The 24,652-nt window shown below is 35.8% G+C and overlaps 1 protein-coding gene and 1 long non-coding RNA gene across 11 annotated transcripts in view; one reads left to right on the plus strand and one right to left on the minus strand.

Moving 5' to 3' along the window:
- GRID1 (glutamate ionotropic receptor delta type subunit 1) overlaps positions 1-24,652 on the minus strand; it is a 584,921-nt gene that overhangs the window by 441,180 nt on the left and 119,089 nt on the right. The gene's annotated exons all lie outside the window — the stretch shown is intronic.
- On the plus strand, positions 12,281-23,214 carry LOC106019177 (uncharacterized). Its single transcript, XR_001193806.4, has 3 exons — positions 12,281-12,314; positions 12,458-12,560; positions 22,259-23,214. It is a non-coding gene; the product is annotated as an uncharacterized lncRNA (long non-coding RNA).

Here is a 24,652-nt window from a genome sequence, read left to right on the forward strand (position 1 = left end):
GTTCTGATTTGCTGTCTTCCAAAATTTTGAATATCACATGAGAAATATGAGCAAAATACAACCCCACATTCTCTAGAGCTCAGCAACTCACTTTTATTTATTACATTAGTCAAGATATTCCAAAAGAAAGTAGACATACGATTAATAACTAATTTAGAAGAGATCATTTTTTAGTACACATCACTTATGTGAGAACCAAAATCTTTGTTAGTGCATTGCCCTCTGTCTCACACGATAATATTGTAAAGCATCAAGTCTGCCTACCAGCCACCAGAGATGTATTTACTAGATTAGATTTATTAAGCGTTTATCATTTTAAGTGAGTCACATCTTTATATAAAGCCACATTAAAAATTGCGGCAGATTGAAAACATGTTTCAGAATAGGCAATGTATTGCTAAGTCAACGTGAAACAGTTCTTATGGCAAACTTGGCAGCTATGTCCTCTCCAAATTCATGAGGGAAGCCACGGGGATCTGATCACCGTTGGGAGCCTACTCCACTATTCCAAACTCTCATGCTCTCTGTTTTTGTTTTGAGTCTTCCTTAGCTCATTTCTTTCTTCAAATGGCTTTTATATTTTCAAATGCTAACATTAAACAAGGTCTCAGTCTGTACACAGCAACCTTTTCCACAATACTTTCTTTTTCCCCTAAACTTTCTTAAGTCATTCCAGATTCTCAGAGTATTTTCTTCCATACACTTAAAGAAATTCTTATTATTTATTAGGAAAACATAGGATAATGAAAAAATGGAAACCACTTGAGAAACCATTAGTAGCACTTAACCAAATCAATCTTGCTTGCTACCTCATCTTAGATTAAAAACGAACATGCCTCAGTCAATACAAAATTTGCAGCCCAACCTCATAGCCTTCTGGACAACATTAGAAAAACTTCTTATGTAGAGAAGACAGACTTGGACAGCATGCCCTAGCAGCATCATGAAGACCAGACTCAGACAAACTATATCAAAATATGAAGTTGATTGCTGATATGTCCTTTAAGGTCCTTCTGTTTTCAACATTGGTCCTATTGATTTCAACATTGCAAAATCACTTTCTGAGGGGAAAAAAAAAAAAAAAAAAAAAAAGACAATATTGCATGTAAATCTAATCTAAAATGCAAGGAAGTGGGAAAGCAAAAATTCATGGATACTATTTTTTCTCATTATGAATACTGAATTACAGTAATCATCAGCTATGAACTCAGTCAAATATTCTGCAAGATCATTTTTCATTCCTTAAGTTCATGAGAGCTTAATCATTCTAAGTGCTTAATCATTCTAAGTCATGTGAGCTTCACAGTAAAAAACTACACATATAATTTTATATCCTTCCATTATCTGATATAAACATTAAAAATAAAAATAAAAAACAATTCAGCTGTATGACAAACAGTCTAGGAATAGTCATTGACAAAGAGCTGATAAAAAGTTCTTGGGAAAGCTTAGTATTTATAAATTGAATGGATATACATGATCAGGTTTTACAGAATGAAGAAAAGAAATTTCACGTCTCTGTTATTATTTTAAGAAATGAAAAATTATTCTATAACCAGGAAATGCAGAAAAAAATATTGAGTAAATGTTCAGAAAATGAAATAAAGGTTATCATCACAGACAAAATAACAGACCAGGTAATAAGAAAACGTTTCAGCAGAGAGCATAACAAAAAAGAGATTGATGAATAACCTGTGGCCATGAAGACAGCATCTTGCAATACCTGATAACATGCTACAATGGAAATAATACAAAATATCTGACAGCAATAACTTAATAAATTTTCTCCCAGAGTTTTGGTTTTTATGTAAGAACTTCCTTCAGGAATCATTTTGACTCTGAGCATAGTTATTCTTTCACATAAATGCCTTACTAGAGAGGGGTACTTTTCTTACATGGCTTCAAAATTCATTTAAAACCTTGATGAATAACATTATTTAAATACATAAAAATTTTAAGTGGTTGCAATGAGAAAAGCATGGGGGATAATAAAATGACTTGTTTTAGGTCTTGTCACTTAACAGCTGATAGAAGACTGGGTGAAGAATAAGGTTAATGAAATTCATTCGTAAATAGGAATGTGCAAAAACAAGAGTGAGAAAGAAAGGAAATGTTAAAAAAAATCAAAACAAAAGAAAACAACAACAACACCAAAAACAAACAAACAAACAAACAAAAAAAAAAACCAGGGAGCCGTGATTTAAGTGCATTAAAATGACAGCTGAGAAAAGGAAACAATCAACGAATCAGGAAAACAATTCACAACATGAATAACACTGGAAAAATTAGTTGTGATAAGAGAATTTATGGACAAGCTTTTCAAGCACTACAAGAGCAGAAAATGCCAATGTAGTTTGGACTAGGTTGTCAGATAGGGAATAGGAAATGACCCTGATGGTCAGAAGGATGAGCATTGGCTGTGTTGAAGATTCTTAAGTTGGGAATCCTAACATAATACTGTGGGAAGAGCTGTAATGACATTTTGCAGTCCAGAGCAAGGCAGAAATCTTTCTGTTCCAGCTATCCTCTTGCCAAGCCTACTACAGTTGCATTAGCACCCTTCTAATACTTAGGCCCTGTGCAAGAGATATTTTTGTCTCTTTGTGCACAGCTGTGAACAGCTCCTACTTTTTTATGTAGGTATTTCAGTAATATATTTGCCTAAGCAGATACTGAAAAAAATGAGACTTTCTTCCAGGAAGACATTGTAAAAGATAGTATACTTCAACTACACAAGTAAACATAATTCATCCTGATTGTCACTATAATACCTTTCATGGGTGCAAAAAGGGCTTTGATTTTTGTACAGTATTGCTACAACGTTTTTTAAAAAGTTCTGTGTTTTCTCTTAATGCAGGAAAGGTATTTGCAAGGTTTTCTTCCCTCTACACTCTGCTTTTTCTTCCCTGATAATGTCAAGGACTACTCCTTCATATGAAGACGTGTCAGCACACTGGCTGATACTTCTTACAGTGTGTAAGCTTTGAAATATAAGACAGCAAAGATCATAGTGTAATAGAGATCGCGCTGAAGAGTGTAGGCAATAAAATCCCTTGCTAAGAAAGAGAACTAGAAATTCAGCTCCATGCAATTTGATTGGAAGGAGAAGCACTTTATCTTTCTGTGCAAATTAATGGCTTAACTGAACTGTGTTTAGTTCAAATGTTAAGAGCATTGCATTAATCCTCTGAACAATTTAAAAGCCCTAAACCCACCAAAACAGACTTCTAAGAAAGCTATCAACAATACTGATAAAACAACATGAAGAACAGCGACTACATTATTGTCCTAAAATTCTGTCTTACAACTTTCAGATTCTTTAACATTAGTCTTATGCATATAGAAGTAATTTTTATTTCATTCCAATGAGTAAAGTTTGTTTTCTTCAGGATGGGAACAAAACACAATCTATGACTCCCTGAGCCCTGCAACAGCTCTTAAGGAACAAAACACAATCTATGACTCCCTGAGCCCTGCAACAGATCTAAAGGGATTCATCCAGGTCATCATTTTTTAACAGTTTGCCAGGAAACTTTAGACTATGCCAGACCTGAGAAGCTATGTTGGGAGGGAACAAATGGCAGGGAATACTTTGCCTCAAGATCAGGTTCTCAGTGACTTGTCTTGAGGAGTAACACACTATAATAGTATTTTCCAAGCAGAATGTCTTTCCCCACAAAACAGGAAAAGGATTTCCTTGAAAATTTGTATGAGTAATTATAAAGATGCTTCCAAGTAATGTTAACTCAGCTACCTATTTCATCACTATTACCACATTCTAAAAATAGTTCTCAACATTTTCTCTGCAAAGCACTGGTCCTGAGAAGGAAGCAGTTCTCTTTCTCGCCTTCAAAATGTTGAACCTTAATTTTTTTAAAAAACTATTGTTATTTTAAAATGTTTAAACACCAAAATTTGAAAAAAAAGACTTTGTTTCTATAAGGGAAAAATGATTTATTATCTGAGCTCCTCAAAGATAATAATAATAATAATAAAAAAAAAAAAAAAACATAGCAAAATAAAACAAACTATCTTACAACATATAAATTAAAGAAGAAACAACTCCATCAAATTGGTAGTGTTTCTAAACTCACAGCATGGCGTTAAATGAAGTCAGTGACATTTAAATAAGTGCACCTGTATGCATACAAAAATAATTTCCTAATTAATTATCTCTGCAGCTCTTGATGCCCTATCAGGTCAAAAGTACGTTAATTATATCTAAATGAACAAAAATCTTTTACAGGTGGCCACAAAACAAGTGAATATATGAATATATCCTAATAGTTCTGGTTCCTGCGCTAGTGCATAAGGTCAAATATTCACTTACCAAATACTTCAGCGATAGGAAATATCATTGGAGGGAAGATGTTATATTATTACTGAGTGTAATTACACAGGTTGAGCTCAACCTTATGTACACAGACACATAAGACAGCACTGTCCTGGTCAGAGTGAGCTGCACGCTACTGGAGACAGGTATAGCTATGTGTTTTGAATAGTGGCATATTGAGACAGGAAGAGTGCGTGTCAAGAAAGGAAATAGACCAGCACTAGAATAGTATGGGTAAGGGAGGGAATAGAACTGAGACATGGTGATAAAAACCCTCAATTATGGGGGGAAGCACTTACCAGAAAGGATGCTAAATGTTTATCAAACATCTGCACAGCCATGCACTGTCATTCTGCTAGAGTCTCTGCAGAGCATGCGCATCTGTTTGCCTAAAATATGTTCACTGTGTTCTGTATTTACAAAATAGATGATCAAGTTTAAAATTACTGGATGATCCAAACCTGTTTTAAAGAATCAAATTCAATTTTTGTTTGCATTTAAAGGAGGAAATTCACACTCAAGTAAAACATCAATTCAATCATACAGCTGTCTTTCAACAAAAACTTCTTTCTTCAACTTTTATTGCAGTCTTCAACTGAAGAGGCAATCAGCTGGAATTAGAACTTCTCCTGTAAGTCCCTGTGAAAAGTCCTGTATCCTGTACCTTTCTTTATATATTTATTTTTATATTTATATATTAGAAAGTACACATACCAACAAAAATTTCTAGAATCAGAGCAATGCACCTAAATTCCATGACTCTATGAAATTAAGATTTATAAATTAAAGAAACTTATATCCTGAAAACTTGTGTACTTCCATGAGGATTAGAAACAAATGTGGCCAGGATAGATAATTCTTAAATATGAATACAATTTAAAGAAATATCATGCTTGTGTTGCTAAATCTTTCTATCACTTCAAAAAAAATAATTAAAAAAAAAAAATCAGTAATCTCTATGGAAAAGATGACCTAAAATGAAGCTGCAAAGGCTGCACACTTCATCTTCAGGAGGGCAGTGAAAAGGAGTGAAGAACGCAAGACCTGAAGAACTGATGAGTACCTCTCAATAGCAATAACTATGCAAGAAACAGATCTAAGTGCACTTATTTTTACATTCAGATTTTGGGGTTTAGTTCATTAGGTAGTTAAAGCATGTTTAAAATCAGGTGTGTTATCAAGTCACATTCATAAAATACACTTTTTGCGACTGGCTTCTTTTAGGCCTATTAGACGTTTGTTGTTATATCAAACTGAGACCATTATTTGCAGGAATGGTGAGGGATTTCAGAAGAGCAGGAGATAGTATTCCCAAAGGTAATCAAGCAATTTGATTGCCATTCAAATAACAATAAAGGCACTGGCTAGATTATATACAGTGGTGCTACTCATTTAAACATGTACTGCTTAGTTTTGTTAGGTGAGCTAAAATTTCAAGAAAAGTAACACTATGATTTTACTAGAATTTTACTGTACTTTACTATAATTGCTTTGCTATCCCAGGCACAGAGTGAATGGTTCTAAAGGAAGAGTGAGCCAGCGTTACATATAGAATGTGGCAAGTCTCAGTACTGACTTTGTGAACATCACCCACTGCTATATGGATTTCCCAAGTAGGGCAGGAAGCTGGAAAGTGATCTACATATTCGTTTAAAAATAAAATAAAATAAAATAAAATAAAATAAAATAAAATAAAATAAAATAAAATAAAATAAAATAAAATAAAATAAAATAAAATAAAATCACAAGTTCTTTTCAATTTAAGCTAGTTCTATTGTACAGATTTTTCCTCCATGAGGACACAAAGGTCTCGAGAACTTAACCCACAAACAATACATATAAATTCAAAGTGGTAGAAAATTAGAAAATTCATGGACAGGTTCTGATAAGTGAATTGTGTCTGAACACTTCCAGATGCTATCTACAGAAAGTAAAGTCTGCTCTGTTATCATTTCCAAAAAAAAAGACTAGGTTAATCCACCATCCTTAAGTTGGCTGTTTACTGTGTACGTGTACAACTCTGTGACTGTTTAACTACTGCAAGCTGTGTTCTACAGTATTCTTGAAATAAATAAATTTGGTCAGAATTTGACATTCTTGTGGTTCCTTCCACTCTGTAAAACTCATTTGCTTGTACTGCTTCATTAAGATGTTCTCTTTTGGACTTTCCAGATACCTCCATATCAAGGAGGGTCAAGAGTGATGGAAGTGATCAGATGAATGCTAAAAAAGATTAGCTTGGTTGGGACGAAAGTAATATGGATTTCATTTTGTATTATATTGTCTCAAGACTGACTGCGTGGTTTCTTCTTTCAGAATAAACAAATCAAAATTGGAGCAACAAGGCATTGCAAAATTCTTACCAACAAACCCCATATTAATCACACCACATAAAAAATGTAACTAACTGATCAACCTAAAAGAGTGATTTCGAGACAATCCATTGAATTGAAATCTCTGCAAACTATTTGACTTTACATTGAAAAAAAATACCATTAGTAAGTAAGAATATGGGGAAATAGACAGACTGCCATGTGATTTTCTATGAAAAGATGAAATGACAGAATCAATAAAAGATTTGTATAACACATTATTGATAATCTGATTTCCAACAATCTTTTAAAAAAACTGAAAAATACCCACTAAACAGATTAGATTTTAATGAAGATTATTAGCCTTGACAGAACAATTACTTTATTATTTTCCTTTCTCTGTGCATTTTTAATGAAAAGTGACACTGAAATACGACCGGCTAAATATAAACCCATGCTGCAAGATAACTGAAGAATAGGTTTGTGACCTTCAAAACTCTTGTCTCTCAGGCCAGTGGGGAAATTAAAACAGCAGAGAATTTAACAAGTTCAATTTTCTTAGCTGAATATAAGGTTTTTCTCCATAGCAGAAGAACTAGTCAGCATCTATACTTATCTGTGGACAATACAAAGGCACCAGAACCTCAAAGTGTTGTCACAATACCAACATGTAAAGACTGACAACCTCATCTCTAGTCTCTGATCTTCACTCATTTCTGAGGGGCAGGTCAGCTACTTAATTACAGCAATTTCAGGACAGGAAGTGAGGACTATCACAATCATTAAATCAAAACTCATATAACTGTATTTTAGCTTGTTGCTCATAATGATGATGCAGAAGGACAATAAAGTAAATTTGTAGATGAGAGAAATCTACTAAAAGTGGTAAATGCAACAGCTCTCCCTATGTGTTATGAGATTTTTTACACCATAAAGTAGCTGTAGTATGTGTTTTGAAAAAGTTAATCCACCTAATGTTTAGAAAAGTTGAAGAACTGGGACAATACAAGTCCAAGTAATGGTGCATTATCATCAGACTACCCCACAACACACTGGTATGCCCTTGCAAAGGTCTTTCACACACAAACAGAACTGGCCCAGCACAGCATTATTATGAAAACAAACAAACAAAAAACCCAACACTGTGCTTAAAAACTAGAACAGAGAGCATAAGAAAGAGAAACTCTAACCTAGCACCTGTTACAGTTGCCTGAGCATCTATTGATTCACTGAAAACTACTCATTTTTGGAAAAACTCAGTGATTCTGCAGTTGTGGAAGATACCATCCAATACAGTTACACCAGAATCAACTTCTGGTAATGCTTCCTGCAGTCACAAGCTGCAGAGTTAGCAGTTCTGTCATCCTTCACAACTGTCATCCCCACACCAGTATTTTCTAAGTTATGTAAATGCACAGTACATCAAAACGCAATCAGCCAACATAAAAAAATTCATGTCATGCCCTGGAGAGCTTTCATGTTAACAGAAAAGATATGCACTATATTACGGGGCAAAATGTCTTTGTTACATTTTTCCACTGCCACAGTGCAAACTGAAAGCTCCTCAACATGGCAGGAAACATAAAGAGAATGAAAACTGGAAGGAGTGCATTTTGCACAGTCATTTTGGTTACAGGACTCCCATTTCCCTGCAAATACAACTTCATGGATACTGTTAAAGTAAACCCTAGAAGGTAAGTCAAAAACAAGCAGTGAGAAAGGGGGAAAGAGGTGCACTCTCTTAGGTATTGTTTAGCTGCTCAGGTATTATGGAGAAAAATACTGCTATTCTCTCAGGAGACAAGTACTGCCAAGCAAGATTTCAAGTGCAGAACGGGATTAAAGGAAGAAGTCTTGCTTCAGTCCAAATGCTTCTCAAATTAGTAGTCGTAAACACGTTTATTCAAGATTCTACTTTCACTTCTGATGTTTTAGGTCCTAGATACATGTACATTTCTCAGAGCTTCTAGCCATACACAACTACAAGGAAATTTAACAGAAGATGGAAGCAGTAATCCTCTCTGAAAACAGATTTCAAAGGAGACCATGAAGTATGCTGCCAACCAACCCCTGCATCTCCTATAAACACTAAGTTACTTTTCAGAGCATGTCTCCTGACTTTTCCATAAGAAACACATCAGAATGTAACTTACCCAGCTGTAACATACCAGTACTACTGAATTTTCCTTCTTAATCAGTAAGGCAGCAAACAAGCACTTCTGCTGTTTACACTGTAAACTCACCTCCCATACACTATTGCTACCCACAGGAGCTGCAACTAAGAGGTCTACAACATCATTAGGCTGCTAATAATTTGGATCTATCAGCAAATACAGAAAAGTTATTTACTTTTTCTTCTATCTACGGTCAAAAAAAAAAAAAAAAAAAAAAAAAAAGAGAGAGAGAGAAGCCCCTTTGCCTTTTGTCAGAAGGTAAGCCCCTTTGATTGCTGTGTAGTTATCAAGCTGTTAGAAGCCACTCAGCATCATGAGAAACCAGCAGATTGAGCATCACTGTAACCTTGCTGGTCTTACTAAATTCCCACTTTCACTTATGAGCTTGCAGGTGCTTTGCCACTGTAAAATCACTTGAACTCTCCCTAGAGAGCATAGGAAGCATACTGCATTTTGCTGGAAAATGCTTAAAATATTTGGGTTTGTGTCAAACCTCCCAACTTCTCCTTTGATTCTTTAGGCTCACAGCACAAATTAGAAGATTTTTTTCACTGCTACACAGCTGTTACAACAGAGCTGATGAGTGTGTTGGCACTTCAGCATAAAGGTGGCACACAGCTTTGCTGCCCACACTGGATGAGCTGGATTGTAATCACTGCAATCTGTAACCACCCTGACCGAGGGGATAGGAAAGAGAAAGCTTTTACAAAAGCAAGTGCCCTCCTTTCTCTAAGATGTAGGAGACAGGTGGTTCTCTTACATTTGACTAGCAGTTTGATGGGGTGGGAAAGGCTAAACCTGTGTAAGAACCTTTAGCATTTTGGTACGATATAAAACTTACTTTTATATTTCCAATTGTGCTTCAGTAAAACTCTTCTCAATAAAGCAGAGAGTTAGTCTCTCTTATCCTCTCCACTTACGCTTAGAAACGAGGAGACTTGCTCTGATGGCTTAAGGACAGGGTTTGTTCTTCCTTTGATACTTGAGTGTAATTCTCATTAATGGGAGAGGGAGTTTTGTGTGTGCACAAAGGGGAAAATTAGACCCATATAGCCATCATAGTCCAGTTTCTTAAGGGACTAACCACTAATCACTACATTTCAGCAACATCCACTCCTTCCTATTAATTTGTTTTCAGCTTGTAAATTTCCAAAGGAAAACAGTGGTAAACAGAACTCTCCTTTGCGTATCAGCAGTGCTTTGACCTCTTTAGGAACATAAACCTCTGCAGCTAGTCCTTGAGTGCTTGCCCTGGAAGAGTCTTAGCTCCTCTAGAGCACCTTGTTACATTCACTTGGAATTAAGTACTACAGAGCAAATTACAGAAAAGCATACAGAAACTGAGAACCCAACTGTCATATTTTTCTAGGAACATCTGCTACTGAAAGTACAACCAAGTTAAAATAAATTAAAAAAAAATAGTGAAACTTCTCAATGCTGAAGTAGTAATAAGGATCATCGCATTTGGAAGTTGTTTTAGGTACCTGAAACATGACAAAAAGCAGTATAGGTGTGGGATGAAAATGTAATCAGTATATTGTTTTAAATGCAAATTTGTGAGCTCAAGTCAGTCCTGAGACAATTAGACTGTTTCATTCGATTTAGTTTTTAGATTAATCATTAAATAAGTAAAAATGGCAAAGTCTGGAAGATTTTTTCCACATGAATAAATCAGAGCAAAATCCATGTAAAAATTATAAAAAGTTTAATTACAGAAAAAGAACACAGATGCTTACAGAACTTCTAAATATATAAAAATAAAAAATAAAACCAACACAAAGTAAACTCAGAGAGCATATTTTAAGTTTTTAATTTTCTCAATTGCAAATCTAACTTGAAAATAAAACAGCATACAAAGTTTGTGAAGCATAAAAGTCAATATGGTCTCCGCATGGCCAAACCATCAAAAAATGCTCCTGAGAAAAAACGCATGCCATATGCAAACAATGATCTTGTCCCAGAAAACTATCCCAGTACAAGGACAAATACAAAGATTTGAACAGATTTCCAAAAAATACCCAACCAAAAATAATAAAATACAAATATGGACAAATCACACAAAGAAAAAACAGGATCATCAATGCAGCCAACCTTAACAAAGGAGAAATTGATACCACAGAACACTTTATGACAGAGAGCAACACAAGAGAATTATTTTTTTTTTCCCTCAGACAGCCGTAATTTATTCAAGAAAATTAAAAAAAAAAAAAAGACAGAATAGGAACTGCAGCCCACTTTATAGGGACCTGGTACTACTTCTGTTATATACCAAGTGTCTTTGCTCATTTTCTGTAATGAAACTTTAAAGATTTACTTTCTAATTTTGATATAGATTTTGCACTACTTTATTCATGCAGAAAAAATCAACATCCCTTAGTGCTATGAAGGACGTATCTCTTTCTTCTATGCTTTGGCACTATTGTTATAATCTAGCATGGCAATGCAGCCTGATGGAAGTGACAAGGAGAATGGTAGTTCGCATACTACAGATTCTGCAGTATTTTTTCATATGAGATTGCTGAGTCATTAAAATCTGAAAGTTTCATGGCAGTGTTAATTTTTAATATCTAATTCCTAAATGGGAAGGATAATCTAAATTTTTCTAAGAATTTTCATTATTTCATTCCTTTTCAAAATTGATCTTAATTGATTTTATTGAACTAGAATTTCACCAAGATGGAAACTATTATTCTGTGTATTTTTTTTTTTTTTTTTGGTTGGTTGGTTGGTTTGGTTTGGTTTTTCCTGGGCCAACTGTATTTTATTTTTTTTTTTATATTTCATGTTCAGAAACCACAGTAACAAAGTATAATAAAGTGGACATGAAACTGTCATAAGAGAAATAGCCTACAGGAAAAAAAAAAAAGTAAAAAAAATGTAAGGATAGAGAAGGGATTGGAAGTGACAGGAGAAAGGCCTAATAATGAGTATAAAAAAAGGGGAGAGTGCTTTGTCACATTTTAACACATGAGTAGTAGATATCATATTTACTCCCAACTTGTTTGACTAAATTATTTCATGACCTTGGGCAAAGACTGTCTTAATCTTATGTGGCATATTTATTCCAGCATCTATAAAACAGATGTCATTCCTTTGCCTCTGTCAATATTTTTCCCACCTATCTACTACGGAATAACATAAGATTCTGGCAAGAAGGTGTCCTGGTTTCAGTTAGAATTTTCTTCCTAGTAGCTGGTGGAATGCTGTGTTTTGGCTTGGGATGAGAAGTATGCTGATAACACCCCGATGTTTTAATTGTTGCAGAGCAGTGCTTATACCAAGCCAAGGACATCTCAGCCTTTTGCTCTGTCCTGCCAACGGGCAGGCTGGGGGTGCAGCAAGAGCTGGGAGGGGACAGACCCAGGACAGGTGACCCAAACTAGCCAAAGGGGTATTCCATACCATCTGACGTCATGCTAAACAATATATAGGGGTGGCTAGCCAGGGGAGGGGGCCGGACTGCTCGGGGTTAGGCTGGGCATCGGTCAGCGGGTGGTAAGCAATTGCATTGTGCATCACTTGTTTGTACATATTAGTAGTAGTAGTACTATTATCACCATTGTATTATTATTATTATTATTATTATTATTGTTATTATTATTTTCCTGTCTTATTAAACTGTCTTTATCTCAACTCAGGGGCTTCACTTTCCATCTCTCTGCCCCATCCCAGAGAGGGAGGGGGAGGGGGAGCGAACGGCTGCATGGTGTTTAGCTGCTGGCCGGGTAACCACGACAGAAGGTAAGTCAGATTTGAGTCAACTTTATTTGTTACGCTGTATGCCATTTCTTTTTGCAGATCTTCTGTTATTGCTTTACTATAATACCTGTAATATACTACAAGAAATGATGAAGCTCTACCTTTATATCTATAGAAGAAATGAAAAGTAAGTTCCACACCTTAGCCACATTAATTCTGCCTGTGATGATAAACCAGCATGTACAAATTTCTCATTGTAAAAGACAAAGAAAACATTCACTCCTATAAATCAAAAGATGTCCTAGGATAAGACAAACTGTCATCCAACAATTTCAAAAATGAAAAACACAAGAGCAAAGCCAATCCTATGCTGATCTAATAGAAGCCTGTTTGTGCAGTTTATTCTTCCTATTAGTGCCCTGTTTTAAAAGAACATAAAAACTCTGTTGTTATATTAAATTAAACTGAAAAATAAGGCACTTGATATTCCTTTAGCTATACCATACCTTACATATAGCTACCATTTCAAAATAGTTTCACCCCAGAACAGTCATGTTTGTGTTTTTATCAGTTTCTAAAAATGTATGTTATCACTATTTCTTCAATTAGACAAAAGAGATTAGAAAGATAACCTTAACTAAAAACAAAACAAAATAAAATAACCTGCCAAATGGATAATAAGAAGTCATATACCTATTGTATCTTTTATGCTGTAGCATTGAAAATTAGAATTACTTTTTCTTCCACCCTCTAGAATAGCCATTTTTGAGTGCCTCATAAAATAGGATAGATGTACTTGTACATGGCAAAAAAAAAATAAAAGAATTACCTTAGTTTTACTGGTACAGCAGTGGGCCAGAAGCTGTCTTGTCTTGGCAAAGAAATTGAATGAATTTTGTCTTTTCTCTTCAGCAGAAGAACCTGCTTCTTTTCTCTTTATTCCCCTCTGTGTGGAATTCAGACACATTGAAAATATCCCCTCAAACCTCCTCTTCTCCAAGCTAGGAAGTCCCAGCTCTCACCAGATTGAGTTCCAGATGCCATTTGGCTCTTTTTAACCCCAACCTCGCACACTGAGGCACTATCTCTGTATTCCTCATGGGTGACCTGATCCTGCTTCCACATCTCATAAGCTTCCTTTTTGTGTTTGAGTTTTGTCAGAAGCTCTTTGTTTATCCATGCAGACTTCTGGCCACCAAGTCCCAAATGGGGATGCACTGGCCCATAACAGCATCTGTCCCTGAGACACAGTGACAGAACAGCCAGGGGCACCTGGGGTGCCTGGGAGGAAGCTCTCACCAACTGCTTCCTCACTCTCCCATTTCCTTCTTCCCAATACCTGGAAACTTCATCTCTGCACTTGTGCTCAGCTCCCAGTTTGCCATCTGGAGCAGGCAATTTCTTCAGGACCCAGCCATCACTGTCCTCCCATCCTCCCAGTCACATCTTGCTCATCTTGGGGGCTGACTACAAATGTCTTCAGAGCAAGGCAGCCAGGCAGGTCGGGGGAAGGCTCTCACTACTGCATCTGACGACGTGTGTTTTCACTTACGTGAGAACAACCTAACCCAGCCACTTCCACAGCCTTGTAAGTCGTGCAGTGCCCTGCAGGCAGCTAGGATGCTGCCCACGAGCAAAGCATATGGCCTGCTCCTCAGGGCTGCTGCGACTGTCAGTGCTGCCCCAGTCACCTGCCACTGCCACTTCCAGGGGATTGGCAGGAAGCACTACAGAGTAGAGACCCCGTGCTGACCTGGAAGCGTCAGAGGAGACATAATCAGCACGTCTTCTGTTCTACCTGTCACTTCAGCAGGGTCACAGTGCTCATAGAGCTGTGCCTCCATCTGAAAGAGACTGTTGAGAGTCACTTCAGGCTCCAGCCTCCCTTGAGCTCCTGAGTCCATGGGGACTGGATATGTCACCTTTTGCTCCAGTAAAATAAAGCCAGTTAGCTTCTGTCAGCAGGCCCTTACCTCTTGGAGAGTAAAAAGATTCTGAAGTCCTGTTAATCTCAGAAATACAGTCTTATTAGTTAATCTCCAATTTTCTTACTTCTTTTATTAGTTAATCTCCAATTTTCTTACTTCTTTTTATTCTCTACTGTACTTCCATCTACTAACTCTCAAAAGGGATATATTCCAATTACCAGTCCTGCCCCAACCTGTGAATTCAGGAGCTCCAGTTTACTGGAAAGTTCAATATAAAACTGTGAATGTACGATGCATACATTTAGTGATCAGTCAGCAGGTATGAGTTTGTACATGCACACAGCACCTAACAGGCATTTGCAAAACCATTTTTTGCAGCCTAAGCATGTATATGGAGTACAGGGCAAGGCCACGTGAGGGGGAACAGTGCAGAGATATTACATAAGCACAAAAGGTTAGCAATATTTAAGGCATAATTAATGAGTGCTAACTAATTACAGGGTAGGACTGCAGTAATAAAGGAGGAAAAGGGGAGTGCAGCTTAACCAACTTATTTGGTTATCTGTTAGGATTTAGCAGTATGTTAATCACAGTATGCTGACAACGTATAAATATTAGACACATTAAACAGCTATAAGACATTTACTTCTCATGCAATGTCTAATACATATCTATATGTTCCCAACTGATTTATTTCCCAAATGATAAATATACTATTAAACTCAAATTAAATACCTAGTTCTATGCACTTATGTAGTGGATAACTCTATTGCACGTATTATTATTACTTTTTTAGTAATGACAACTAAGAAGTAATTAGTAATAATAAGTAATAAAATTTATATTACTAATTAGTAATATTGCTAATAAGTAATTAGTAATAAAAAGTAATAGAAAAAAGTAAAAATAACTAAAAAGGATTGACCAGCAGTCAGTGTAATGTTTAAAATACTTGTACTTTATTTTTCTGTTTCTTAAAACAGAAGTAACTAAGACCAAACACTGCTATAAACAGACCTTCTTCATATGCTGCTGTGGATTTTTTTCTCATGGAAAAATAAATACGCAAACATGATTTAAAAGTTTAACAAAGTAACCTGGCCCAAACATCTAAATTAGTATCACCAAACCACAGATGCCAATGCTTTAGTTCTGGCTTCTGGATCTTACAGAAATTCACATTCAAAATAAAATGTAAAAAATATAGCCGGTTTTATTCTGTACAGCTGTTTCCTCATTTTTGCAAGAAAGAACTGTGATCGGGACTTCTATGACCTGAAATGCATTCTCACTGCATCAGCTGGGAGGAGCTGTTACAGGCTAGACTCTAGAGGATGGGCTTTAGAGGCTGGACTAGTCACTAGCAGCCTCAGTTGGGTTTAAGTATATTTGAGGCTATAATCACTTATGTTGTATTTGCTGCTTGTAAAGGGGAAAGGAATGTCTTCCCCATCCCATATCCTCATTCAAGCATCCTGGATGTCTCTCTTGTTTTGGCCCAGTGCTTAGCATGTGGCAGTAAAGTTGCCGACATTGTGACAAAATTGCCTTTTTAGCCTCAAAAGGAGAAATACCTGTATTTTGGCCATAAAAAGCATGTGATGCTTCTACACCACAAGGCACCACGAGACCTTAGGAAATGGAGCAGAGAAGAGACTTTCTGAACAATTCTGTCCTTCAGTCCCCTTCTCAGAGTAATTATAAGCAATCCTGAAGAAAGGAAAAGAGGTACAGACTATGTAAATCTTTCCATGGTCTTGCAGGTCAAGCATCCTGTCGAGAACATTCATGCTCATGACATCTTGTATCTTCTAAGCAACAGAAGCCTGACTATGAGCTAGGTTTATAATGCAATTAAAATATCATTAAACAGGAAGACAAAAGGAAACTTTTCTCCTTTATAAGCTTTTTCTCTCTGAATCTCCTAAACTGCTGATGTAGAGATGGCTGATAGAGAACTGGAGTTCATTGCAGAATTTTGCTTTGTGTTTTTTAAAATAATGTTGCCCATAGAATGTATATATGGGATGTCACACCTAATAGCTGGTACTATCAGCCAGCAAACATTACCTGTCAATTACAATTGTTATATCCAGTCTGAAAAATTCACTAGTGTTCTTTGTTATCCACATACAAAGCATAGACACAACATAGATTTACACTCATTTCACTAAAATGTAACTTCTAAATTCTTCAAGATTATTTCTCTATATTTTCATTGGAAGGTGGAGAGCAGAAAGAAAACAAAAACATTATAAATCAATCAGTCACTAGTATTTTACTCCAACAAGTTCTCATTCATCATCAGATTTTGCAAAGGGCTCTATTTCTTGCTGCATTACTCTTGATAACTTCTTGAAGTAAAACAGTGACCTTTACTTCGGAGTCAGTAGTCCTCTTGATTCTGTCAAATCAATACTTTCTTTAGATTGTTAAAAGAAAACTGACCTCTATTTTAAGGACTCTAAGTTAAAGTGTTGTTTTGTTTTTGTTTTTAAAGTTTTTTTGTTTTGTTTTGTTTTTTAACCTGTTCTACCGTGCAGAAGGTAAGAAATTACTCAAGGCTGTTGACTTTTTTTTTCCCCAAAAATCCTTTGTTATATGGTAAGCGCATTGGCATAAACATAACAAAAGGCTTTCTGGGACCTCTTTGTAAACAGGTTTGTTTGTTGCTTTCTTGCTGTCAACTATTTCAATCATCAGATCAAAAGATAAAGACTGAGAAGTGATATAAAAGATAAAGTTGCTTACAGATTTTTTTTTTTTTTTTTAGGGATGAGTACCATAATGAATGGTGAATGATTCCCATTAAGATACGAAACCACTGAAGAAAAAAAAAAAAAAAAAAAAAAAAAACAAAGTTACGTGTTTGCTTCAGTAAGCCAGAATTAGAAACTAGACAAGAACTGCTAAACAGGACTCCTGACAAAGTGACAGAGGGGGAGAAGGGATGACAAAATGCGAGAAAAAGACTGTAGCACCCTTCTAATCATAAAAAAAAAAAAAAAAAAAAAAAAAAAACACTTCCTGTGATGTGTTGAAGACATAGTATTTTTGTACTGCTATCACAAGACATGAAGGTTAAGTTAGTGAGTTATCCAAGTGCAAAATAACCTTAAAAAAAAAAAAAAAAAAAAGAATTTAGTATTGAAAGATGAAAGTTATATATGTATGTATCTAATGATCTAATGTACATACAAATACTGAATAAGGTACTCTACCAAGGATGTAACATTCCATTGTGCAAAGGGTTTTTTTTTCTTTTAATTCTGATTTGAAATAAGTCTGTTTATTTCTAAAGGTTAGCAGATTGTTTACAAATTTTCCCAAAATAATTTATTTTAAAGTGTTATTTGAAAACATATATATTTTCCATTATTTCACATAATGGGTTAGTACCGACATCATTACGTGATGCAACGATAAAAAAAAAAAAAAAAAAAAAAAAAGTTAAAAACAAACAATTGATTTTAAAAATTCTTTTCTTAAAAAGAAGATAGTTTTTATCACTGATTTTCTCAGAAAGATTGTTCAGAAGCATATGGATGAGAAACATCCAATTAATCACAATTTTTTAGAACTAAAAAAAAAAAAAGGTGAAATACTGAACAAATATATACATTAACTGTAACACAAAAATGGTAGCTTAGAGTGATTTTAATGCAAGTGACAATAAATATGACAAGTCAAAATTCAGAGATGCAAAAAGTTAACCTTGAAGTTACTGATGAAGTTCACATTTCTAAATATCCATACAGCGTCATAGATCTGCTTGGGCATGCCTTGAATAGATTTACTTTAGAAAACCACTCTTTTACTCATGGTGGACCAGTAACTTGTAATCAGAAGCAGTGTGCTCATGACACATTATAACCTTATGACCCCAAGGATGTTCTATGTTCTTTTCAATTTCTAAAATCACAAAGATGAAAAGATGAAAGAACAGGATGGGAAAAAAAAAAAAAAAAAAAAAAAAAAGCAATAAGCAATGTTATCACAAATGTATATATATATTGACATATATCTCATATATGTCATATATATCTCATTGACATATATCTCATATATATATATATATATTTGTGTTGGGTTGGTTTCCTCCTTCAGGAAAAATACAGATGTTGAAGGCATGACAAATTAAACAATATGTACACATTGCATTTATTGATTAATTCTTCATCTTAATTTTCTGATCTTTGCAATTACCCCTTAGGAGCTCTACCAAGACTATTTCTGTAGCTTGCAAGAGAAATTTAAGACTCTTGCAAAAGTTGTAATAAAACCAAGATACAGAGCATCCACTCTTTCAACCCTGCAGACAAGGTCTTCTCTTCCTAGCACAGAAGAAAATCAGATTTGCTTGACCTGATTGGCAGCGACTTATCTTCTCCTCAAACTGCAGGTGGTTACAAACAGCTTGTGTGTTTCAGAAATGTATTTAGGAACTGAATTGCCCAAATTAATAAACTCTTTCTCCTTCTCCTTCTTAGCCTCTTTTAAATATGGCTAAATTTCTGTCTTTCAGCTTTATCCACCCTCCAAAGGCTACCAAACGAGAGCCACTGCTGATCTGAAGTTCATTCCAGCAGCTTTTGAATATTGTATCACAAAGTCATACTGAGCTAATATGAAAACATTTTAACAACCGAAGTGTTAAGTGCAAAGTGCAACAGTCTTTCCCAAGCTGGGAGATACCTCACCCTTTTGTTATTTCTATTAACTTTGATACCCTCTTGCTTATACTAGATTGTTTTGATGAAGACTTTTCTCTTTCAAAAGGCATTAAGAATATTGGCTTCTTAACACCATCTGCTGAAAAGTCTCACATCTATTGATAAGGAGGACCACAGTTTTTCTTGGTCTTCCTTTTCTGCTAATGCAATTAAAGAAGTATTTCTTGTTATCCTTACAGTTTCTTGCTAGACACATCTAATTTTCAGCCCTGGTTTTCTAAGTACTTCTCTATAAATCAGTGCTCCTCTTATGGCAGTTCTTAGTAAACTAACTCATTTCCCTTTCCACTTAAAACCAGTGGGGAGCTCATGATTTAGCCAAGTTGGTGTTTTAAAAATCTTCCTCTACTATCCTTCTTCCACACAAGAATAATTTTGAGTTATGCTGTTAATGTCATCTATTTGAAAGCAGGTTACCTTCCTTACTGTTTTCCTTACTGTCCCCCAAGAGATTTTGAAGTTGTATGTCTATCTTCTTAAAACCTTTTTTCCTCTTTCTTTTCCTTTCTAACTATCATGACCTCTGTCCCTCTAGCAGTTCTCACCTAAACAATCTTCCTCAGCATCAGATTTTTCTAGAGAAGATTGGAGGTTGTCTCAGCGATTTCCCTCTTTTCATACTGCCCCTACCAACTATACCTCAATTAAAAATTGCTTACCAGTTAACAAATCTGAAAAATTCCAAGACTTTTTTGAATATCCGCCACTTTTTTTTTTTTAACTCCCATAATGACTCCTTATTTAAATTTCATGGTATGCCAAATCTTGTATTCTCTATTATTACAAAATCATTCATTAAAAACCATCACACCAGACTGCTGATATCATCACCTTTTCTAAATTACTGAAATCATTTGGTCCCCATGCTGCACGATAATGACTTTCAGCTTTATACACTTGTCCATGTTGCTGGTATTTAGCTCATGTGATCCTTTGATCTTTGTTTAAAGTCATCTCGTTAAACCAGTCAGCCAACAAAGATCCCACATTACTATTGCCCAGTGCTTAATCACATCTGTTTTAAAAGGCAAAGTTTTCCTAGTTATATATATATACCTCAAATACTTCTGGTCAGATAATCATGCATTGACTACTTTTTCACACTCACAAAAAAGGGTATATTAAACTGAAATCTCTTTATCCAAATGCACGGTATCATACGCGCTATTCATTCACATCCACAGACCTAAGCACTCTACTAGGCCAGTAATTTTACAGAAAATATATATTTTTTTTAACATAAACTAAGATAGATTTCCATCAACTATATCTAACCTTCAGGTGCTTCATAGTTGAAAAACTGTGCACGTACGTGATCAGATATTATAGTCTGAGATTATATTTGATCTTTTGTTTTCTTAATGCATATGTTTAATATAAAAGGGGAAAAAAACAATATATGTCATGCCGTTAATGGTGACACCATAGGCAGTTTTAAGATCTGCCCTATTGCTTAGTGTTTTGTGCATCACTATGTTGTACCACACAGAACAGTTTTACCAGATCAGTGTCACCTACTGGTAATAAAAGAACCAAGAAAATATTTTGCTGTACTTTTTTAAACCTGTTCAAATCTTATTGTATGTTTTCCAGAAACAATCTAGATAGTTTACTTTTAATTAGAATGACATGGGGAAGAGAGCAAATTGTTAGGATATATAATACATTAAAACAGTAATTCCGCTAGAGATATTATCTCATTAACAGAAAGTATCTTTAAATGAAAATAATCATGAAGGCACAAAATTCAGAATACAAAAAGAACAAAACAACATTCATCAGGAACTTTACATGATTACTCAAATAATGAAGGATCCTCAAATAATTGAGGATCTTTCTAGATTGATACTATCTGGAAACAGAAACTAAAGTGAAATTAATCTACCAGACAGTCCCAAAAGATGTCCTCACAAGATGTGGATGCTTTCATCCATGCACAAATTGTTCCAGAGCACTCTGCAAAGTTTAAAGACTAAGGATATGAAAGGTGTTCTCATTTTTACTGACCTATATGGCCAAATAATAAGCCTGTTTAACAGTATTATCTATTTCATCTAGGTCTGCTTGTTGATTATGCGAAAGAACTGTAGAAATCAGGCATATAGCTTGAAAAGCATTGCAAATGCCCTTAGCAGCATGTCAAATGAACACCTTCCTGAACCCCACAATGTTTCCTTCAGAAGTAAAGTGGTAGTAGCAACCTATCTATCACCAGGGAGAGCAAAGCACAGGAATGACAGAGAGGAGTTGGGACAAACCCCTTCCTAATATGTTCAGAACTTTTGAGTTTTGTGTTTCAGCTGGATATTGGAATGGAATTATCTGAACTTCCTTTTTAAATCAACATTTTCTATGCCAACATTTTTATTTGGATCAATGAAAAATTCCCCTTGTTAACATTTAGTTTCTCTTCTAAAACAGAAGCCAACAGGTGACTGCAGATCTACCACCTTATTTATTTTTTTTTTTTTAACTCTTTGGTGAAAATTTAAAATACCATACTGAAATGAAAATACTGAAATACCATACTCACATTTTAATCTGAGGTCTAAATTGTAATTAAGGACTACATACAAGAAATCTCAAGATCAATGTTTCATCATAAAATCCCATTAAAACAACAACAACAACAACAACAAGAAAAGAACAAAAAATAAATAAATCATATTACATTTCTCTATGAAGAATAGGAGAGGATTGATAAATATGTTATGCAAGAAGAGGAGTGCAGATTTATTTTCATGGTAAATCCATTGGGTTCAGTCAAAACATTGAACATAGCAAGGACATAGGAAAAAACTCCTCCGAAACTAACTTTGAAACAATGCTGTTTTTCAAAACCATCTGATACTCCTTTACACAAATCTCCTTCAAAGTCAATGGCTAGTGACGGGTGAAGTCAGAGGGAAGGTGAAAAGCATCAGTTTCAGTGCTTTTAGAAAACTTGTTCTCTTAGTCAAAGTCTCCTGACATTAAAATGTTTCTCTAACATATATATATGTATGTATATATGATACACATATTTATTCATATATATAATAATTAACTCTATTAGGGATTTTTTTCCATCTCTGTCCAGGCAAAGAACACCCTTTGGAAATAGTTTTGAGAAGAGAAGCCCCTCCCTAAAGCAGTAACAGAGAAGAGTAAATAGGGAGAAGTGGAAGGAAAGAAGAGGCAACTGAATTTTTCAACAATTTTACATCAACTTTGTGCATTGCTCTCATGAGACACTTTTGAAGTATGTCAAGTGAAACCAGGCTGAAATTCCCAAACCTATTCTCTTTCCTTGGGTACAGTATTGGATGTGGAACTTAGCTCTAGATCCATTCTCAGTTTGAATGGAGTCATTCTGGTTCCTTATATTCTCCAGGACAGCTGAACTATGAAGAGAAGGGCTACTGTTCAATGTGGAACTGACAAAGGCAAGAGAAGGAAAACAAAACTGCTCCAGATGGCCTGTCAGAGCTGCAGACAAAATACATGGAGATGCTTATAAAATTAAATTAAGAAAGAACTGACTGCATCTACAATAATAGGAAAAACAACTTTGCCTATTGCAGTACAGCAGCCTTACAATAAGAAGCTTCAATACGCAAATTGCAACTCAAGAGCCAGGTGTGTGTTTATGAGCTCTGGGCCCTTGAAAGATGATAAATTCGCCATGGGAAATAAAGATAACTAGCTTTGGAGAAAGTTTGCTTTTATCTTCTAGCACTCAGACACAAGTAGCACCAAACATTCACTTCTCCCTCCCTCCTCCTCTCAGCTCCCCTGGCAATTCATCAGCCATTATGGACCATTTCAACACTTTACTGGGTTGGGTCTTGGCTTGTGCTCGAGTGAGTGTCCCTGCACACACGGGCGCTCTGCAGGAGCACCTGCCCTAGCAGCCATTTCCAGTACTCTACAAGTTGGCAAAGATCTTCCAGCAGATAACAAGCACTGATGAAAATATTTCTCCTGTTCCCTCAGTGAAAGAAAGATGGTCTCCCACTCCGTGTATGACATGAATAAAGGTTTGGGGAAAATGAAGTATCTGTTACTTTTTGTTACCATGGTGACCATCCTATTTGGAAGGCCAAGAGATTGCAGTTTGTCGACAGAATGATTTGTAACTGAGTTTTAGGAAAGTGTGCTGTTCATCATGTTTTGACTGAAACAACTCTTTTTTAGCTTTGTCTTTTACCTTGTCTTTGGTTTGCAGAACAATATGGCTAAAACATGAGAAAAACTGTTGATGTTATTTACTGTTCTGAAGCCCCTGGCACTAGCAAACGAAGAGGAATGCTGTTCAGCACCAAAAAATGTCTTCAGCACTTAACATGAAATGCCTTATCTCTCAGCCCCATAGGACCAAGGAGGAGACAACTTATTCTAGATGCAGTGTGCATTTCAGTCTGTCTAGAGTAAAAGATTCTGCATCTTAGCTTCAAATCTGTAACCAAAACATGGACTTCCTGGAAGTTTGACTGTACAAGTGCAGCTACAACAATTTCTGGAAGCTGTACACCTGGGACATTGCCCCATACAAGAAAGTCAGGACATGCTAAAAATCATATTTATTCAGATCAATACCATCTGAGACTCATAACTGCCCATTTAACAGAGTAACACCTGGCACAATGGGGCCAGCACACTGCAGGTCCTCTCAACATGCAGGGCACAGGGGAGGGCTCCCAGCAGGGACCCCAATGACCTTGGCACCAAGTCTGGCACTCAAGGGACTCCAGGTACAGCAGGAATTTAAGCATCTAAAAGCAGAAAAAAAGGACTATTGCTGTTACCAAGAAAAGTCCTGCTTCCCTCTGGTCCCAGATGCTGCACTTTGTCCATGACACTCCCAACTCTCAGCCTTTGTGCCAGCATGGCTCCTTTTGTAGCTGCAGGGTCATCTGGATCCAAGGCTGAAATAAAGCCTATAAGAAGGCCCGCCACACAGTTAGGGAGGCATGAAAAGGGGGCAGGAAAGTGGGCAGGAAGCTACAGCTTGCTTTCAGTGACAGTGCTAAGCAAAAGCCCTCTGAACTCCCCCAAAATTTGTTCTCAGGTTTGAAGCAATAGTTCAACATTCAACATGGAAGTTTTTATGGCATTAGAATTAAAACAAAAAAAAAAAAAAAAAAGTTACCAGTGTATATATGTGTATATACTTTAGAATGTTTTCCATAATATTAATTATTTTTTCAAATTTTTCTATTTATGCTACAGTTTCATAAAACTTTTTCTTTGACATTCATTAACAGGAACATATTAAAGCAAAGCAATCATCCAGCACTCTTAAGTCTGTGAAGAGAAATTGCTGATCCCTCAAGCTGGTCATCTGTTTCTCTTTCAGAAACTGCAGTCAACATTCTGGAAGGAATTACTGTGCCAAGAAGATTCATTCTGGTGCAGAATTTCTTAGCAAGAGATATTACCTAAAAGACTTAACAGGTGCTTGGCCACCATCAAGCCAGCTTTACCTAAAATA

This window comes from Anas platyrhynchos, chromosome 6 (assembly GCF_047663525.1).
Source record: "Anas platyrhynchos isolate ZD024472 breed Pekin duck chromosome 6, IASCAAS_PekinDuck_T2T, whole genome shotgun sequence".
Lineage (NCBI taxonomy): Eukaryota > Metazoa > Chordata > Aves > Anseriformes > Anatidae > Anas > Anas platyrhynchos.